Source organism: Bos indicus, chromosome 11, assembly GCF_029378745.1.
Source record: "Bos indicus isolate NIAB-ARS_2022 breed Sahiwal x Tharparkar chromosome 11, NIAB-ARS_B.indTharparkar_mat_pri_1.0, whole genome shotgun sequence".
NCBI lineage: Eukaryota > Metazoa > Chordata > Mammalia > Artiodactyla > Bovidae > Bos > Bos indicus.
In genome coordinates, this window is record NC_091770.1 from 46,968,178 (window position 1) to 46,988,206 (window position 20,029).

At 42.1% G+C, this 20,029-nt stretch overlaps 1 long non-coding RNA gene, 1 other non-coding gene and 1 gene segment (V, D, J or C); 2 read left to right on the top strand and 1 right to left on the bottom strand.

Annotated features, from left to right (window-relative positions):
• LOC109566143 (immunoglobulin kappa variable 2-29-like) overlaps nucleotides 1–20,029 on the top strand; it is an 86,920-nt gene that overhangs the window by 31,157 nt on the left and 35,734 nt on the right.
• On the top strand, nucleotides 606–17,630 carry LOC139185777 (uncharacterized). Of its 2 annotated transcripts, XR_011569278.1 has the most exons (4): nucleotides 631–702; nucleotides 3,932–5,247; nucleotides 16,325–16,407; nucleotides 16,531–17,630. It is a non-coding gene; the product is annotated as an uncharacterized lncRNA (long non-coding RNA). The 2 variants fall into 2 exon arrangements; XR_011569277.1 differs by lacking the exons at nucleotides 3,932–5,247; nucleotides 16,325–16,407; nucleotides 16,531–17,630 and adding an exon at nucleotides 1,104–1,413 and having other exon boundaries at nucleotides 606–702.
• Nucleotides 17,265–17,336, bottom strand: TRNAS-GGA (transfer RNA serine (anticodon GGA)). The gene has a single exon. It is a non-coding gene; the product is annotated as a tRNA-Ser (tRNA).

Genomic DNA, 20,029 nt, shown 5'->3' on the forward strand with positions numbered 1-20,029 from the left:
AACTATTACCTCTCTGAACAACGTATATATTATTTTTTTCCTTGGCAATTTCTTTAGACTTCAATATTCTTTGAGAGTTAATTCACTTGCTGCCAGGATCAATTCTAACACTTGATTCCAATATTCTTAAACAGGTAACTTGGGAACTGCAATTATCTGACCGTTCTTGAAGCAGCTCAACTTCACGATATTCTTTGGAGGAAACTCTGAGGGTCAGTACTAGTGGGGAAGAAGTTGTTCTCTTATCTAGATCAGCTGGGAAGAATCAAAGTGAGATGGACATTCCCTCCCAGATACTAACCCTGAACATATGTGTCCACAAGTAGGGTCCCCATTGCTTTCTTAGAGTCCTGGCCCATGTTCACTGGGTTCTTGCAAACAATCTGCACTCTCACAGTGAGATTCTTCGTCCCACTGCTCCAAGCAGTGTAGACTGTAGCCATTGGTTTACATCTCAGCACAGAAGACCTTTAGTTCACTTGGCTGAAAGTTGACCCCTCCCACCCTCCCCCTGGCTCTGTCCACACCTCCGCCCCCACCAGTGGATTTGCATGTTGTTCCCCAGGGAGGACCTTCCCTTGCAAGTCTGAGATAAAAGCTCAGCTCTGGTCTTACTCTGACTTATCAGGACTCCTCAGTTCACACTTCTGAACATGAGATTCTCTGCTCAGCTCCTGGGGCTCCTCCTGCTCTGGGTCCCAGGTAAGTACAGAGAGGGATGAGAAGGAGGATGGGGGTGAGTTCTGGGGCAGCACTGCTCTCCACATGTGTTCTCTGTTAGATGTGTATGACTTGTCCTGCAGATGAGCATGGGAACCTTAGATCAATGATAGTGAGGAATGTTCCAGAAGGAAGAAGGTCCTGTGCTCTGGTCAGGACTGTGACAGGGGAAGTGGGGATGATGTAGGGGATGTTTAGAGGTCTCTTTATACTTCACAGATATCAAGTTCATTATTGTGATTGTACAATTTTGCTGTATGATCACAGACAATGTGAGTAATACAAAGTAGTATTAATGTTTTAGCTAAAATAAATCAGAAAATGGAAACAATAAAAATGGTTGCTAATATTTGTAGCTTTCTAATTCTCTGTCATTCCTTTAGGATCCAGTGGGGATGTTGTGCTGACCCAGACTCCACTCTCCCTGTCTATCATCCCTGGAGAGATGGCCTCCATCTCCTGCAAGTCTAGTCAGAGCCTGGTACACAGTGATGGAAAAACCTATTTGAATTGGATTCAATATAAACCAGGCCAATCACCACAGGGTCTGATCTATCAGGTTTCCAACCGTTACTCCGGGGTCTCAGACAGGTTCACTGGCAGTGGGTCAGGGACAGATTTCACACTTACAATCAGCAGAGTGCAGGCTGAGGATGCTGGAGTCTATTACTGTTACCAAGGTACAGAAGATCCTCCCACAGTGATACAGCCCTGAACACAAACCTCCCTGCCTGGGTGGCTCAGCTGTTCAAAGTGCAGCTTCTCTGGGGAACTGACAGCAGATGCTCTGAGTCTGTGTTAGAGGAAGATGGTGGAGATCTCTGGGGAAGAGTTTGCAGTGAGGGCTCTGGACCGTGAGTGTCTTGTCTGCCTGTCAGGTACCATGTGTTAAGGCTCCATCAGTGGCATAGCCTGGTCCTGGCAGAAGCAGCAGGGACTGTAAGGGGTTCTGTGTCCTGTAGCAGCCAGTTCTGTGAAAAGGGAACTAAGTGAAAGGTCAGCCTCCTCCATCCTTGTCTACATTTGTCAATTAAATGCATCCAGTCTAATAACCATAGGCAATTTTGGAAAATAATACAGAATAAAGTTAATAATACAGAATAATGTCCAGTTAGACATTAGTCTAACTGGAAAAGGATCTTTAAAGTTTGCAATTTTATGTCATCTAATGTCTATTTTTTCCACTGTTGTTGTATAGACAGTGAATACTTTAATGTTTTAAAAATATTTCTGAATTAATAATGGCTCTGCTAGTTACATGTCGTGACATGCTATGATCGAAGTAAAATAATTCCAGATTGCTAGGACAGTATAATACTTCTGGTTAAAGAAATAAACATATTAGACATGATTTTCTATTTCAGCCTAATGGGTTCCATAGCGATTGCAATTAAAATTGCATGCTTAATTAGTGTGTATGTATGCTAAGTTGCTTCAGAAGTGTCTGACTTTGTACAACCCTGTTGACTGTAGCCTGCCAGGCTCCGCTGGCTATGGGATTTTTCAGGCAAGAATACTAGAATGGGTTGCTATTTCATACTCCAAGGGGCAACTTTTGACATTAACCAATAAATACATGGTCCAGTGTAGCCTGGTGTATTATGTGTTGTGTCCATATTACACAGAGCCTTAAAGACACTGGTTCATCCTCAGTGATAGGAGGACAAGGATCAGCTGCTTGTTCTTTACCTTGAATAGGATGTGGCAGTATGCCTCAGGCATCTGAACCACTACCATACTCACTAATTAGCATCCCATTAATTTATCTAAAATTTCAATCCCATCCTCTTGTTGTTGCTATTGTTCAGTTACTCAGTCTTGTAGGAATCTTTGTGATCCCACAGACTGCAGCACACCAGGCTTCCCTGTCCTTCACTATTACCCAGAGTTTGCTCAAACTCATGTCCACTGAGTTGGTGATGTCCTCCAACCATCTCATCCTCTGTTGTCACCTTCTCCTCCTGCCCTCAATTCTTCCCAGCATCAGGGTCTTTTCCAATGAATCAGTTCTTTGCATCAGGTGGCCAAAGAATTGGAGCTTCAGCTTCAGCATCAGTCCTTCCAATGAATATTCAGGGTTGATTTCTTTTAGAATTGACTGGTTTGATTTCCTTGCTGTCCAAGGGGATCTCAGTTTTCTTCAGCACCACCTTCTGAAAGCATCAATTCTTCAGCATTCAGCCTTCTTTATGGTCCAAATCTCACATTTGTACATGACTACAGGAAAAACCACTGGAGAAGGCAATGGCACCCCACTCCAGTACTCTTGCCTGGAAAATCCCACGGACGGAGGAGCCTGGTAGGCTGCAGTCCATGGGGTTGCTAAGAGTCGGACACGACTGAGCTTTCGCTTTCACTTTCACAGGAAAAACCATAGCTTTGACTATATGGACCTTTGGATCAAATAATTTTTTCCAGTCATCCACATCCCAGCAATTTCTTGCCCATCGAGTCTGATGAACATGATGATACTCTAGAGGTCTGAACTGTGGTTCTCCTGCAGGTGCTTTCTGTAACATCCATCTACTGCCCCTATCTACCCCAGGCACTGCAGCATCATTGGTCCACTGGGTTATAAGGCCACTGCAGGTAGTACTTAGTGCAGATTCTTCTCTTCTGGGGATCACTTAGAGCTAGCAGTCTTACAAGTTGCTAAGAATTGAGTCAATACGTAACTTATGGAATCCAAAGAATACTAAGTTGCAACTCCACTTTTTAGTTATGAGGGTTATATTTTTATTTTGAAGATAATTTCATGATCTTCCCCCTGATCATTCAAACGCTAGAATCTTATTTGCAACTACAGCCAGTACACCAGAGGGAGCTGTGGTAAGGTGTGTGATTTTTCTCAGCATTCTTTAAAGTCAACCACTTAATTCATGGCTTTGACCTGATCTTGATTTTTACCTAGGAAAGTCCTTGAAGTGACTTTTTTTTAATCCTGGAAAATCATAGACATATTTTTCAAAAATTTTTGCACTGCTCTCCCTACGTCTTCCTTTTAGGACTTCAGTTATATATGCAATAGATTGCTACAAGTTCTCTTGCAGCTTGCTAATGTTTTGCTCATTTTATTGTATTTTTTAAAATATTTTTTCTCATTGTGCTCAGTGGTGGGTGTTTTCAGTCGTGAAAGTCACTAACCTTTTCTTCAACCTAATCTAAACTTGTCAATTGATACTGTTTGAGTTTTTTTTTTTTTTTTAATTAGGAAAGGCATGAGTGGCATCTACTATAGGGATAATTTCACCATCTACTGAAACAAAGCCTTTTGGAGTATGCATCCTGATGCCTCATGAATGATGAGACTGTGCGCTGGCTGGTGGAAAAACCTAATCCCGGCTCTATGAGAACGCAGCAGGGATTTTCTTCTACCAAGTTCAGAGAAAATTTTCTACAGCATCAGTAGATTCTGCACATGTCTGTATCCATCAGTACATCATTAAACACAGGCTTCCCTAGAAGCTCAGACAGAAAGCATCCGCCTGTAATGCAGGAGACATGGGTTCAATCTAGGGGTCAGGAAGATCCCCTAGAGAAGGAAATGGCAAGCTCCAGTATTCTTGCCTGGAGAATCCCATGGACAGAGAAACCTGGTGGGCTACAGTCCATGGGGTTGCAAAGAATCAGACAAGACTAAGCAACTAACACGCACACACAAGTTCAAAAAATTTTCCTACAACATCAGTAGATTCTGCATGTCTGTATCCAGCAGTGCATTATTAAATATATGGAGGAGAAACTCTGAGTTATCCTGAGTTCTGTCTCTCTGCTAATAATTTATCACTCCAAGTGCATCATGGAATCAGGTCAAACAGTAAGACATTCTAGACTCAACAATATCCCTGGATACCCAATGCAGAGACCTTGTAAAAATTTCTTGCAGTTTCCTGAAATATGTCATCCATGATAGAACCTGTCTTGGATGGGAAAGTAGCAGGGAAAAAATGTATCAAAATTGAAAATAATAATGGAACACTCTGCTAAAATAACAGAAGAATAATTTAATTCTGTGACCTCCTGGGAGAAACGTACTGTCCATGGGCAAATTTGAGCTGCTCTGATCAGACCTGGGTATCTGGCAGACACTGGGCTTCCCTGGTGGCTCAGATGGTAAAGAATCTGCCTTCAATGCAGGAAACTTGTGTTCAATCCCTGGGTTGGGAAGGTCCCCTGGAGAAGGAAATGACAACCCACTCCAGTATTCTTGCCTGGAAAATCCCATGGACGGAGGAGACTGGAGGGCTACAGACCAAGGGGTCGAAAAGAGTCGGACATGACTGTGTGACATTCACTTTCAGACACTGCACCTGTGCTGTGTTATGGACACTACCAGCCCTGCAGCTGTGCCCAGCTCTGCCCCATCCTCTGCTGATTTGCATGTTACTGGAGATAAATCCACTGCTGTGGAGACTTATTAATGTTCTAATCACATCTTGTGCAGAAATCAGTCCCAGTCAGGACTCAGAGTGAACATGAGGTCCCCCACTCAGCTCCTCAGTCTCCTGCTGCTCTGGCTCCTCCCAGGTAAGGATGGAAAGCTATAGGAATTTATTATGCCCATGTATTGTGGTTCTACAGGATAGTCCTCTTATATCATTAATAATAACATGGATATGGGTTTTTGTGTTTCCAATCTCAGATGCCAGGTGTGGCATCCAGATGACTCAGTCTCCATCCTCCTTGTCTGCCTCTCTAGGAGACAGAGCATCCATCATTTGCTGGGCCAATTAAAGCATTAGCAAATGGTTAGACAGATATGAGCAGAAACCAGGGCAAGTTCCTAAGCTCCTGTTCTATGCAGCATCCAATTTGGGAACTGGGGTCCCATCCCGGTTCAGTGGCAGTAGATCTGGGACAGATTTCACTGTCACCACTCTCACCTGGAGGCTGAAGATGCTGCAACTTATTACTGTCTACAAACTGATAGTACACCTCCTACAGTGTTACACACCCAAACATAAACCACCCTGGGGAGCAGATGTGTGAGGCTAGACTGTCCAGAAACTCTTGGTGCCTCCATCTGCTGAGAGCATTTCTGAGATGCACCCTGGCTTTGGATGTGACTAGAAGTTTTGGTGGAAGAGGCAGGACCAGCACCCTAACTCTCTTTCCTTCTTCTGAGTGCCATCAGAACAGACATGATGACACCTCTTATGATTAAGTAAAGGATGGATGATTACACATGAGTCTAATTTATGGTTCTAACCAGGATTTTCAGCAAGAGAAAAACAAATCTATGTCTTCCAAGTAGGTTTTTTTTTTTTCTTTTTTAAACACAGGATGTGACTCTAAACTATAACCTGTAATGTGTGGGGAATGTGAGGCAGTAATAGAATAAGTGATTCCCTGGTGCTTCCCCAAAGGCCAGAGCACATTTGCCACTGGAAGTGTAGGCTGTGTTCACCCACATGTAGGGTTCATGTGGCCTGTCTCTGATGCCCAGGCTTGGGGATGCTGATGTTGCAAGCTGCCTGCAGCCCCTCAGGTGATTCTTAAGTCTTGCCTGTGTCCACGTATCTGCCTGCGGTTGCTGATAAATATTGAATAAATATTGAATATTCTGACCTCCAAATCTCATTGGTGTGTCCATCATTAAACAACTCTATAGGAAACCACACCAAAAAATCAGTTTTTAAAATGTGCTTCCAGAATTGAAGATGATAATGAAAATTTTGAAAGCAGGTTAATCCATATGGTCATATATATCATATCTCAGAAAATTGCCACCTATAATGGCCCCAGAATACATTTGATTGTGCTTCTGAATATGTACAGCAAGACTGGGCTCATAACAAGTGAAAATCATTAAACAATACAGTAAATAGAAAACTGAAGAAACTGCATGAAATATACGACAATCATTTGACAAAGGCATTTGAAAAAGCTTTCTTTTCCAAAACACTCCAAACACCAAAATGTGGATATAGCATTCTTTTACCTATTTATTTAAAATACCTTGTTGCTAAAAAATTGTTTGGATTAAACAGCATCATCAGAATCATTGAGAAGTTGCTTATTACAAAATGAAAAATAGAGCAGACTCACCTTAAATTTAGTTTTCAGGTTTAATAGTTCAGTTCAGTTGCTCAGTTGTGTCTGACTCTTTGTGACCCCATGGACTGAAGCATGCCAGGCTTTCCGATCCATCACCAACTCCCAGAGATTGCTCAAACTTATGTCCATTGGGTCGGTGATGCCATCCAACTATCTCATCCTCTGTGGTCCCCTTCTCCTCCCACCTTCAATGTTTCCCAGCATCAGGATCTTTTCAAATGAGTCAGTTCCACGCATCAGGTGACCAAAGTATTGGAGCTTCAGCTTCAACATCAGTCCTTCCAGTGGATATTCAGGACTGATTTCCTTTAGGACCAACTGTTTTGATCTTCTTGCTGTCCAAGGGACTCTCAAGAGTCTTATCCAACACCACAGTTCAAAAGCGTCAATTCTTCAGTGCTCAACTTTCTCTGTGGTCCAACTCTCACATCCATATATGACTACTGAAAAAACCATAGCTTTGACTATACGGACCTTTGTTGGCAAAGTAATGTCTCTGCTTTTTAATATGCTTTCTAGGTTGGTCATAGCTTTTTGGTGTCTAAAAAGAAAGAGGGGTCTACTTTTTAACAAGATAACAGGTGATCTATACAACTTCTTAAAAACTATGTTTTATGGTATGTTCATTCTGCTGATGAGTTTTTTTGTTTGTTTGTTTGTTTGTTTTTGCCCACTGAAGCCATTTAAGAGGGTTTCTTTTTAAAGCCATATACCGAAAAAACCAGCTTCGCTTTCCAATCAATGCAAAATTAAAAATGAAATGAATATAGGCACAGATCTTATAACCTCATGGAAACAGTGGGATATAGGTTGAAAACAGTGTGTTTCAAAACATGGAATTAGGTCACATTTATGAAAACTGAACTATCTCAAAATCTTATCTCTTCCTCAGCTTTCTTTACACTTGGGTTTATGTTATCAAGGCCCACAATTCAGATTACTTCCATATAATATTCTATCACGTTATACTATTGTGTGGAGAAAATTGGTGATTGTGTGTCTGAACACTCTATGTAGAAATATCACTTCTTGTAATGTATATTTTCACTTTGTTTGGGATGAAGCATATGACACTAAAAACTTTTTATCAAAGCTGATGAAAATTTGAGACAAATACCTCATTTGTGGAAAATTTGTGTTGTGTATATAATATGCAATCTGTGCACATATATTTATTTGATGTATTACTGCTGCAGATATTTATACATGTTTAATGCATATAGAAGTTTATGTAACTAAATATATACCGTTTTTATATATACTTCTACCCACAACACATGCATTTGAGCAAAGTGATTACATAAATGAAACAAATGAGGTATAGTACCAGCTTTTGTTGTTGCTGTTCAGTCGCTAAGTCGTGTCCAACTCTGCGACCCCATGGACTGCAGTGCACCAGGCTTCCCTGTCCTCCACTATCTCCCAGAGTTTGTTCAAACTCATGCATCAGCTTCAGCTATAGCATTGTCCTATTTAAACACTATTTTTAAAACTCCCACATTGGTTGTGCTCACATTGAAATACTGTTCCAACCCAGTCCTAGTTCAAAGGGCGTGAATGGAGATAATATTGTCTAAAGTTAAAATGTAAATCATTGCAGGCTATGAAAATTCTCATTATAGTTATGTTCACAATGATGCTATATGTTCTGGGTCTGAGATATTCATTATTCGGTCTTTTTTTTTTTTCCTTTTAAGTTGAAATGTGGTTAATAATTTTCTCACCAATATATTACTTGTGATTTATAAAGATAATAGTGATTAAACTGACCAATTAACAAACAGAAGACTGAATCACTGAAAAATAAATTGCTGTTGTTCAGTCCCCCAGTTGTGTCTGAATCTTTGTGACCCCATGGACTGTAGGCGTTCCTGTCCATCACTGTCTCCTGGAGTTTGCTCAAACTCATGTCCATTGAGTCAGTGATGCCATCCAACCATCTTATCCTCTGTCATACCCTTCTCCTCCTGCCTTCAAGCTTTCCCAGCATTAGGGTCTTTTCTAATGTATTGGCTCTTCTCATCAGGTGGCTAAAGTATTGGAGCTTCAGCTTTAGCAGCAGTCCTTTCGATGAATAGTTAGGGCTGATTTCCTTTAGGATTGACTGATTGGATATCCTTGCAGTCCAAGGGACTCTCAAGAGTCATCTCCAACACCACACAGTTCAAAGGCATCAATTATTTGGCACTCAGCTTTCTTTTTGGTCCAACTCTCACATCTCTAGGCTTCCCTGGTGCTTCAGACCTTAAAGAGTCTGCCTCTAATGTGGGAGACCGGGCTCGGTCCCTGGGTCAGGAGATCCCCTGGAGAAGGAAGTGGCAACCCACAGTATTCTTGGCTGGCAAATCCCTAGGGCAGAAGAGCCTGGGAGGCTACAGTCCATGGGGTCACAAAGAGTGGGACACAACTGAGCAACTAACACTTTCACTTTCTCACATCCATACATGACTACTGGAAAAACCATAGATTTGACTAGATGGACCTTTGTCAGCAAAGTAATGTCTCTGCCTTTTATTACACTAAGTTTGTCACAGCTTTTCTTCCAAGGAGCAAGCACGTTTTAATTTCATGGATGCAGTCACCATCTGCCGTGGATAAAATCAGATATTTCCAAGTACAGTATAAGCAACAATTATCAGCCTAAAAGTGGGAAGCATATCAGAATTTCAGGAGAGACAGTTATGAAGAATTGATTTATTTACTAATAGATGTTAAAGTCCCATATTTATGCTACAAATATTGTACCAGCATATAATTTGTTTCCTTGACCAGCTCTTGGACTGTGTAACAAATATTGGTTGAGTGACTCTCCAGACCTCTTGGGTAGATTAGAGGACAAACTACACTTTAAAATGCACTGTGATTTTTAAGATTTTTTTCTTTAGGTCATTCTTTAGCCAACTGTCCTAATGCTGTATAAAAATTTTACCAGCTGAGCCACCAGAGAAGCCCAAGAATACTGGAATGGGTAGCCTATCCTTTCTCCAGAGGATCTTCCCAACCCAGGAATTGAACTGGGGTCTCCTGCATTGCAGGCAGGTTCTTTACCACTGAGCTACCAGGGAAGCCCTATAAATAATTTAATTGTTTCTTTATTTTACCTTTTTTGCTCTGGATCTTCTTGCTGCATGCAGGCTTTGTCTAGTTACTATGAGGATGGGCTTCTCTTCATTGCAGTTCACTGACTTTTCATTGTGGTGGCTACTCTTACCATGGAGCACAGGCTATGGAGTGCTCAGGCTTCAGAAGTTGCAGCTCACAGGCTTTAGAGAGCAGACTCAGTATCGTGGTGCATGGGCTTTAGCTGCTCTGAATGTGTGGAATCCTCAGACCAAAGATCAAACCTGTGTCCCCTGCATTGGCAGGTGATTCTCATCCACTATGTTAGGCAAGTCCCCTAACATTATATAGATTATTGATATTGGACAACTTGAAGGGGCCAACTGAAAAAGTCATCCTATGTCCAGCCGTGACCAAGATAGGCAGCAAGAATGAATTCTAAATCAACCTGTGTCCTAATGACCTCTAACTGAGAGAGGCATTGTATTGACCACTGGAGAGTAGATCACATTGATCTGAACCCCTGCCATATTCACTAATCATTAGCCCATGAATTTTTGTAGGATTTACATCTCATCCTTTGGCACACATATATCTTACCAGTCATTCTCATTCCAGCAACTTCTTGCCCATCAAGTCTAATGAACATAATACTCTAGAGGTCTGAACTGTGGTTCTCCTGCTGGAGCTTTCTGTAATATCCATCCACTGTCCCTATCTACCCCAGGCACGGTAGCATCATTGGTCCAGTAGGTCATAAGGTCTACTGCAGGTTGTACTTAGTGCAGAGTCTTCTTGTCTTCTGGGATCACTCAGAACTGACAAACATACAAGTTATTAAGAAATGAGTCACAACAACTGACTCCACAATGCATATGTAGCTTGCAGACTCCAAAGAAAACTAAGTTGTGTTGCCTCTATTTTTTAGTTATTAGGGTTGTATTTTCATTTGAAATGGAGAAGGCAATGGCAACCCACTCCAGTACTCTTGCCTAAAAAATCCCATGGATGAAGGAGCCTGGTAGGCTGCAGTCCATGGGGTCGCTAAGGATCGGACACAACTGAGCGACTTCACTTTCAATTCACTTTCATTTGAAAATACAATTTCATTTCAAATGAATTTCATTTCATTTCTTGATATTCTCCTGGCCATTCAAATGCTAGAAACATATTCACAACTACAGCCAGGACACCAGAAGGAGCTGTGTGTGATTTTTCTCAGGCTTCCCTAAATTCAGCCACTGAATTCATGGTTTTGACCTGATCTTGATTTTTAACGATTGAAGTCCTGGAAATGATTTTGTAAAACCTGGAAAATCATAGACATAATATTTTTTTCAAAAGTTTTGCTACTGCTATTGGAAAAGAAATGCAAAAAAGCAAAATGGCTGTCTGGGGAGGCCTTACAAATCGCTGTGAAAAGAAGAGAAGTGAAAAACAAAGGAGAAAAGGAAAGATATAAGCATCTGAATGCAGAGTTCCAAAGAATAGCAAGAAGAGATAAGAAAGCCTTCCTCAGCAATCAGTGCAAAGAAATAGAGGAAAACAACAGAATGAGAAACACTAGAGATCTCTTCAAGAAAATTAGAGATAACAAGGGAACATTTCATGCAAAGATGGGCTCAATAAAGGACAGACATGGTATGGACCTAACAGAAGCAGAAGATATTAAGAAGAGGTGGCAAGAATACACAGAAGAACTGTACAAAAAAGATCTTCACGACCCAGATAATCATGATGGTATGATCACTGACCTAGAGCCAGACATCCTGGAATGTGAAGTCAAGTGGGCCTTAGAAAGCATCACTACGAACAAAGCTAGTGGAAGTGATGGAATTCCAGTTGAGCTATTCCAAATCCTGAAAGATGATGCTGTGAAAGTGCTGCACTCAATATGCCAGCAAATTTGGAAAACTCAGCAGTGGGCACAGGACTGGAAAAGGTCAGTTTTCATTCCAATCCCAAAGAAAGGCATTGCCAAAGAATGCTCAAACTACCGCACAATTGCACTCATCTCACATGCTAGTAAAGTAATGCTCAAAATTCTCCAAGCCAGGCTTCAGCAATATGTGAACCGTGAACTTCCAGATGTTCAAGCTGGTTTTAGAAAAGGCAGAGGAACTGGAGATAAAATTGCCAACATCTGCTGGATCATGGAAAAAGCAAGAGAGTTCCAAAAAACACATCTATTTCTGCTTTATTGACTATGCCAAAGCCTTTGACTGTGTGGATCACAATAAACTGTGGAGAATTCTGAAAGAGATGGGAATACCAGACCACCTGATCTGCCTCTTGAGAAATTTGTATGCAGGTCAGGAAGCAACAGTTAGAACTGGACATGGAACAACAGACTGGTTCCAAATAGGAAAAGGAGTACATCAAGGCTGTATATTGTCACTCTGCTTATTTAACTTATATGCAGAGTACATCATGAGAAATGCTGGACTGGAAGAAACACAAGCTGGAATCAAGATTACCGGGAGAAATATCAATAACCTCAGATATGCAGATGACACCACCCTTATGGCAGAAAGTGAAGAAGAACTAAAAAGCCTCTTGATGAAAGTGAAAGAGGAGACTGAAAAAGTTGGCTTAAAGCTCAACATTCAGAAAATGAAGATCATGGCATCAATAACCTCAGATATACAGAGGACATCACCCTTATGGCAGAAAGTGAAGAGGAACTAAAAAGCCTCTTGATGAAAGTGAAAGTGGAGAGTGAAAAAGTTGGCTTAAAGCTCAACATTCAGAAAACGAAGATCATGGCAAATAGATGGGGAAACAGTGGAAACAGTGTCAGACTTTATTTTTGGGGGCTCCAAAATCACAACAGATGGTGACTGCAGCCATGAAATTAAAAGACACTTACTCCTTGGAAGGAAAGTTATGACCAACCTAGATAGCATATTCGAAAGCAGAGACATTACTTTGCCAACAAAGGCCCATCTAGTCAAGGCTATGGTTTTTCCTGTGGTCATGTATGGATGTGAGAGTTGGACTGTGAAGAAGGCTGAGTGCCGAAGAATTGATGCTTTTGAACTGTGGTGTTGGAAAAGACTCTTGAGAGTCCCTTGGACTGCAAGGAGATCCAACCAGTCCATTCTGAAGGAGATCAGCCCTGGGATTTCTTTGGAAGGAATGATGCTAAAGCTGAAACTCCAATACTTTGGCCACCCCATGCGAAGAGTTGACTCATTGGAAAAGACTCTGATGCTGGGAGGGATTGGGGGCAAGAGGAGAAGGGGACAACAGAGGATGAGATGGCTGGATGGTATCACTGACTCGATGGACATGAGTCTGAGTGAACTCCGGGAGTTGGTGATGGACAGGGAGGCCTGGTGTGCTGCGATTCATGGGGTCGCAAAGAGTCGGACATGACTGAGCACTGAACTGAACTGAACCGAACTGAAAGTTTAAAACTGTACCCTCTAACATATTAAATATGAACCACATATAGCTTCACAACTTAAATTAGAATTACTTAAAATTAAAAACATAGCTTCTCGGTTGCACTACCTGCATTCTAGGTGCTCAGTAGCCACCTGTGGCTAATGTGGATTGCCATGCCCTCCTCCAGGGGATCTTCCTGACCCAGGGATCAAACCCTCATCTGTTTTGTCTCCTGTGTTGGCAGGTGTATTCTTTACCACTAGAGCCACCTGGGAATCCCCAGTGGTTGCCATATTGAGCAGTGCAAATGCTGGCACTTTCGTCATCACAGAAAATTCAATTACTCAGTAATGGTCCAAAAGATCACCCCTGGTCACTCAGTGGTGTTATGGCTCAGAGCACAGACCTCACACACTCTTGGTCCTGATGCTTCCTTGGCTGGTACAGCTACTATGGTTCTCAGGACTTCTCTGTAGGGGTTTCTGGGATGAGAGGATGAGGCTGGGTTGACAGTTCTAGACTAGGAGCCTGCTCCTACCTGCCCGGCCCTTGCCACTGTACCTGCAGGGACCCTCCTGTCCCATATGCTCTTTCCCAAAACCATGAGATGTCTTTGACATTTCATGTGGATCAAGCACCTAGCCCTAACTCTTTTATGACCAATATCTTTCCTGAATTCCTATTTAGATGACTGGATTATTGAGGATAGAAATTTTGTGTGGAAGAAACAGTATCAGCTTCAGAAGTATTAATACCAGTAAAAATCTCACAGTCAAAATGCTTTGAGATTCCACATTGAAAATTTTATAACTGTATCACAAAACTGCCATTAGATGGCAGACAAACGCAGCAGAAACACAAGACAGAAGGCTGTTCTTAGGAGTGCTGAGATCCTGAGTGCTACTGTCCCGTTTTCAACAGGAGCCCCTAAGGCTTGAACGGGCTCAGATGTGATGGGGACACCTGGAGAGGAGCTGCCTTGTGCTGAGTGGTGGAGAAAACCCATGAGCTAGGAAGATTCCCATGCCCTCCTCCAGGGGATATTCCCAACCCAGGGATTGAACCCGCATCTCCTGCACTGTAGGGTGACCACAAGACTGTGTCTTATCCCTAGAGACCTGCCTACCAGTTCATCTCCCTGCTGTGTTCAGTTTACCTCTTATGGTAACTGACAGGATCCTCCTTAGGAAGGTTGCCAATGGACAGTTAAACCCAGAGAAAGAAAGAAGGAAACCAGACTAAACCAGACATGCTGTCTAGCATGCTCCAAGGAGATGCGAGAAGACTGAAGGAGATGCCTGACATCCCAGAAGGTCTTCACAAACCTCACTCCTCTCAGTCTTGTCCACGGAAACCCCAGAGCTACACACTTGTCCTGAAGAGCTGAAAACAGTACAGATGACCTGATCTGAAACTGTGAGATGCCCCAACTTACAACACACAGGAAAGAAACCAAGGGCCCCACTGTGGTCTCTAAGGGAAGCAAGATATCATTCCTTCTCTTGAGACATGGGCTGGACCTGCTGCGGTCAGTAACATGCATTCATATTCCATCAATATGTAAATTCCTGTATTAATTATTTCCTCCAGCAACAACTTAAATTGTCAATCTTTGTTGACTGTGCATGCATGCTTTAGTCATGTCCGACTCTATGTGACCCCATGAACTGTAGCCCACCAGGCTCCTCTGTCCATAGGGATTCTCCAGGCAAGAATACTGGAGTGGGTTGCCATGGCCTCCTCCAAGGGATCTTTCCAACCCAGGGATCAAACCCAGGTCTTGTACATTGTAGCCAAATTCTTTACCATCTGAGCCAAAATGTATACGTTGCCTTCATAATCCCAAGAGGACTAACCAATATTAACTCTACTTTTCAGTTGTGAGGCTGGTGTTTTCATTTCAAAGATAATTTCCTGATTTTCCCCTGACCACCCACATGTTAGAAACGTATTTACAACTACAGCCAGGACCGCAGTGGGAGTTATGGAAAAGGTGTGTGATTTTTATTGGGCTTCTCTATTTAGCCACTGAATTCATGGTTTTGAGCTGACTTTGGCTTTTTAATTTTGAAAGCCCTGGGAATAACTTCTTAAAATCTGGAAAACTCTAGTGATGCATTCAAATATTTTTTGTGCTTCCTCTCACTACCTCTTCCTCTTTAGGACTTCAGTTATATACACAATAGATGACTTGAAGTTGTCATAGCTCATTTCATGCTCTGCTCATTTTATTGTATTTCTTCAATATCTTTTTCCCACTGTGCTCAATTTGGATATTTTCTATTGCTAAAGTCATTAATATTTTCTTCTATGGTACCTAATCTTGTCAGTTGAAACTGTTGGACTCTATTAAAGTCTTGCTTTTAAGCTTTATTAGGAAAGACCAAAATGGCATTTAATATAGGGGCAATTTTGCCCCACTACTAAAACAAAGCCTTTCAGAGTGTGCCATCTGATGCCTAATGAATTTTGAGCTTTACTGCTCCATCTAGTGTAAACAACTAATCTTCGCTCTTCAGGTTTCTCCTTTAATATAACTTCAGAGGAATTTTTCTATAATATCAGTAAATTACTCACATGTCTGTATCCATCAGTACATTGTTAAATATGGAGGGGAAACTCTATAGTTATCCTGGGTTCTCTCTGTGTATTGACAATTTATCACCTCAAACGCATCAGGGAATCAGATCAAAAAAGAAGATGCTCTGGGCCCAATGATATCACCAGATATCAAATGCAGAGATCTTCTAAAATTTCTGGCAGTTCCTTTGAATGCATCATGTCTGGTAGAACCTGTCTTAGATGAAAAAGTAGCAATAAAAGCATTGTATGAACACTGAAAATAGCAAAATAGCACTGTACTGAAAGAACACTAAACAGATTCAATGCCTTGACCTCCAGAGAGAAACACACTGTCCATAGACAAATTTGAGCTGCTCTCATCAGACTTGGGCATCTGGCAGACATTGCACCTGTGCTGTGTTATGGAGATTGGCCAGCCCTGCAGCTATGCTCAACTCTCTGCTAATTTGCATATCACTGGAGATCAACCCACTGCCCTGGAGACTTATTAATGCTCTGATCACATCTTGTGCAGAAATCAGTCCCAGTCAGGACTCAGAGTGAACATGAAGGCCCCCACTCAGCTCCTCAGTCTCCTGCTGCTCTGGCTCCTCCCAGGTAAGGATGGAGAGCTTTAGAATTTACTCTGCCTGTGTGATCAGTACTGCCTGATCCTACAGGATAGTCCTCTTGTATCATTAGTAATAACATGGAGATGTGTTTTTATGTTTCCAATCTCAGGTGCCAGATGTGACATCCAGGTGACCCAGTCTCCCTCCTACCTGTCTGCTTCTCTAGGAGACAGAGTCTCCATCACTTGCCAGGCCAATCAGAGCGTTAGCCACTACTTAAACTGGTATCAACAGAAACCAGGGGAAGCTCCTAAGCTCCTGATCTATTATGCAACCAGCCGGTACACCAGAGTCCCATCCCGATTCAGTGGCAGTGGATCTGGGACAGATTTCACCCTCACCATCAGCAGCCTGGAGGCTGACGATGCTGCAAATTATTACTGTCAGCAGGATTATAGTACACCTCCCACAGTGTTACACACCCAAACATAAACCACCCAGGTGAGGAGATGTGTGCGACTGGGCTGCCCCAGCTGCTCCGGGTGCCTCCATCTGCTGAGAGCATTTTGGAGATGCACCCATGCTTTGAATGCCACTGGAAGGTCTGGTAGAAGGGGCAGGGAGCCTCCTCAGCACACTGACTCCTTGCTCCTCCTCAGTGTCAGCAGCATAGACATGACTCTTCCCCACCTGATTTAATAAAAGACAGATGATTATACCTGCAGAGTCTGGTTTGTGACACCAGTCAGAGTTCACTCAGCAAAAGAAAAGCCAGTCTACATCGCTCAGTCGTGTCCAACTCTTTGCGACCCCATGGACTGTAGCCTACCAGGATCCTCCCTCCATGGGATTCTCCAGGCAAGAGTACTCGAGTGGGTTGCCATTTTCCTTCTCCAGGGGATCTTCCCAACCCAGGGATCGAACCTGGGTCTCCTGCATTCCAGGCAGACGCTTTAACCTCTGAGCCATCAGGGACTCCATATTCCAGGCAGTGATTTTTTTAAATACATAAAAATGTTTGTTCCAATGCTGTTCTCAACCATATGTAAAATAGATAGGCAGTGGGAATTTGCTGCATGATGCAGGGGGTTCTAATCCGGGGCTCTGTGACAACCTATAGGGGTAGGATGGGCTGGGAGGTGGGAGGGAGATTCAAAAGGGAGGGTACATACCTATACTTATGGCTGATTCATGTTGATGTATGGCAGAAACCAACACAATATTGTAATTATCCTCCACTAAAAAATAAAAAGGAAAAGTACATGGAGTGTGAGTCTTAAATATAACCTTTCAAAGTCTGGGGAGTGTGATACTAGGTGAAGCAGTGGAAGAAATAAGTGATTCTCTAGTGCTCCAGGTGTGGGAATTGCCCTCCTTGGTGTGGGAATTGTAAGATTCAACATTGTCCATCAAGGGACCCAGAAGGATACTAACCCCACAGAGAACCAGGTAATAATAAGCGGACTTATTACCCAGCATAAGCGGTGAACCTGAAGAGCCGATGAACCTACTCTAACCCCACTCAGCTGTAGCCTGCGAACACCTGGAGAGTGTTTACCTAGGTAGATACCCATATATACCCTCACTTTTGATCCAGCAATAGCCCTTCTTGGTATTTACCAAAATTAGTTTAAAACTTAAATTCACCTACACATGGACTTAATAGCAGCTTTATTCATAGTTGCTCACATTTGGAAGTAATCAAGATGTTCTTCAGTAAATGAATGGGTAAATAAATTCTTGCACATTCAGACTATGGAATAGCTTTGCTGTTTAGTCACTAAGTCATGTCTGACTCTTTTGTGACCCCATGGATTGTAGCCCACCAGGCTCCTTCTGTCCATAGGATTTCCCAGGCAAGAATACTGGAATGAGTTGCCATTTCCTTCTCCAAGGGATCTTCCCAACCCAGGGATAGAACCCATGTCTCCTGCATTGGCAGATAGGTTCTTTACCACTGAGCCACCAGGGAAGCTCATAGAATATTACTCAGCTCTGAAAAAGAAATAGCTATCAAGCCACAAAAGACATGGGGCAAACTTAAATGCATATTACTAAGTGAAAGACGTCTATCTAGAATGGCTACATATTACACGATTCCCACTATATGACATTCTTAACGGCTGGATTATGAAGATAATTAAAAGGTCAGTGGTTGCCAGAGATTGGGTACAGTAGAGGAGAAGGATAAATAGGCAGAGCACAGAGAGTTTCCAGGTTTATGAAAGTATTCTGTGTAATATTAAAATGATGAATGTGTTTCATTGAACATTTGTCCAAACCCATAGAATGTACACCAACAGTGTTCCCTCAGGTAAACTATGGGCTTCCAATGATCTTAATGTGTCAATATAGGTCCATCAAATGTAACAGAGGTGTCACTCTGGTGAGTGATGTTGTTAATAGGGGAAGCTGTACTTTGTGGGGGCATAAGCGGAATCCCCTTACCTTCCTGTTAGTTATTCAACATGTACATTTTAAACTTCATCTGTGTTGGTGGTATGGCAGTCATGTGTTCCTTTTCACTGCAGAATAATTCTCTTATATATGAACATATAAAAATTAATTTATTCATTCTTTAATTAAAGAGTTGTTTTTAGGTTGTATGAATCAAGTTATTTTTGGAATATTCTTTTCTTCATATTTATTTACTTATTTATTTGGCTGTGGAAGGCAGGATCTTTTGTTTCAGCAAATGGGTTTTCCTCTAGTTGCAGAACAAGGACTTCGTTGCTCTGTGGCCTCTGGGATCTTAGCTCCCTGACCAGGGATCAAACCTGCATCCCCTGCATTAGAAAGTGAACTCTTAACCACTGGATCACCAGAGAAGTCCCTGGAATATTCTTGCAATGTCTTTTGTGGAATTATACACTCATTTTCCTTGGGTACATTCCTAAGTGTGGAAGTGCCAAGTCATAGGATTAGGATGGGTTTGGTAAACACTGCAAAATAGTTTTCCAAAATGATGAGTGTATTAAAAAATCCTCCAGCCATGTATACAAGTTCCAGTTGCTGCAGTCCTTTCCAATATTTGGTATTGTCAGACATTTTATAATATCTGTATTGATAAAAATGAAGTGGTATTGTATTGCAAATTTATATTTCCCTGATGACCAATCATGCTCAAAGACTCTTTATATGTCTGCATGCTTGCATGTCTGACTGAGTCAGACAGTCAGCCATGTCTGACTCTATGACCCCATGGACTGTAGCCCACCAAGCGCCTCTGTTCAAGCGATTCTCCAGGCAAGAATACTAGAGTGGGTAGCCATTTCATTCTCCAGGGGATCTTCCTGACCCAGGGATCAAAACTGAGTCTCCTGCATTGCAGACAAATTCTTTACCATCTGAGCCACCTGGGAATCCCTTTATATGTCTACATAGACATTTTTATGCTATTTATGTAGTATGAATCATATATAACACATAAAATGTATATTTGAAGAACCTGCCTACACTGTGGGAGACCTGGGTTCAATCCTGGGTCAGGAAGATCCCCTAGAAATGGGAATGGCTACCCACTCCAATATTCTTGCCTGGAGAATCCCATGGACAGAGGAGCCTGGTGGGCTGCAGTCCATGGGGTCACAAAGAGTGGACACAACTGAGCAGCTAACACTTGCACTGGTTAATCTCTATTGTTCTCTTGTGTTTGCTTCATGAGTTTA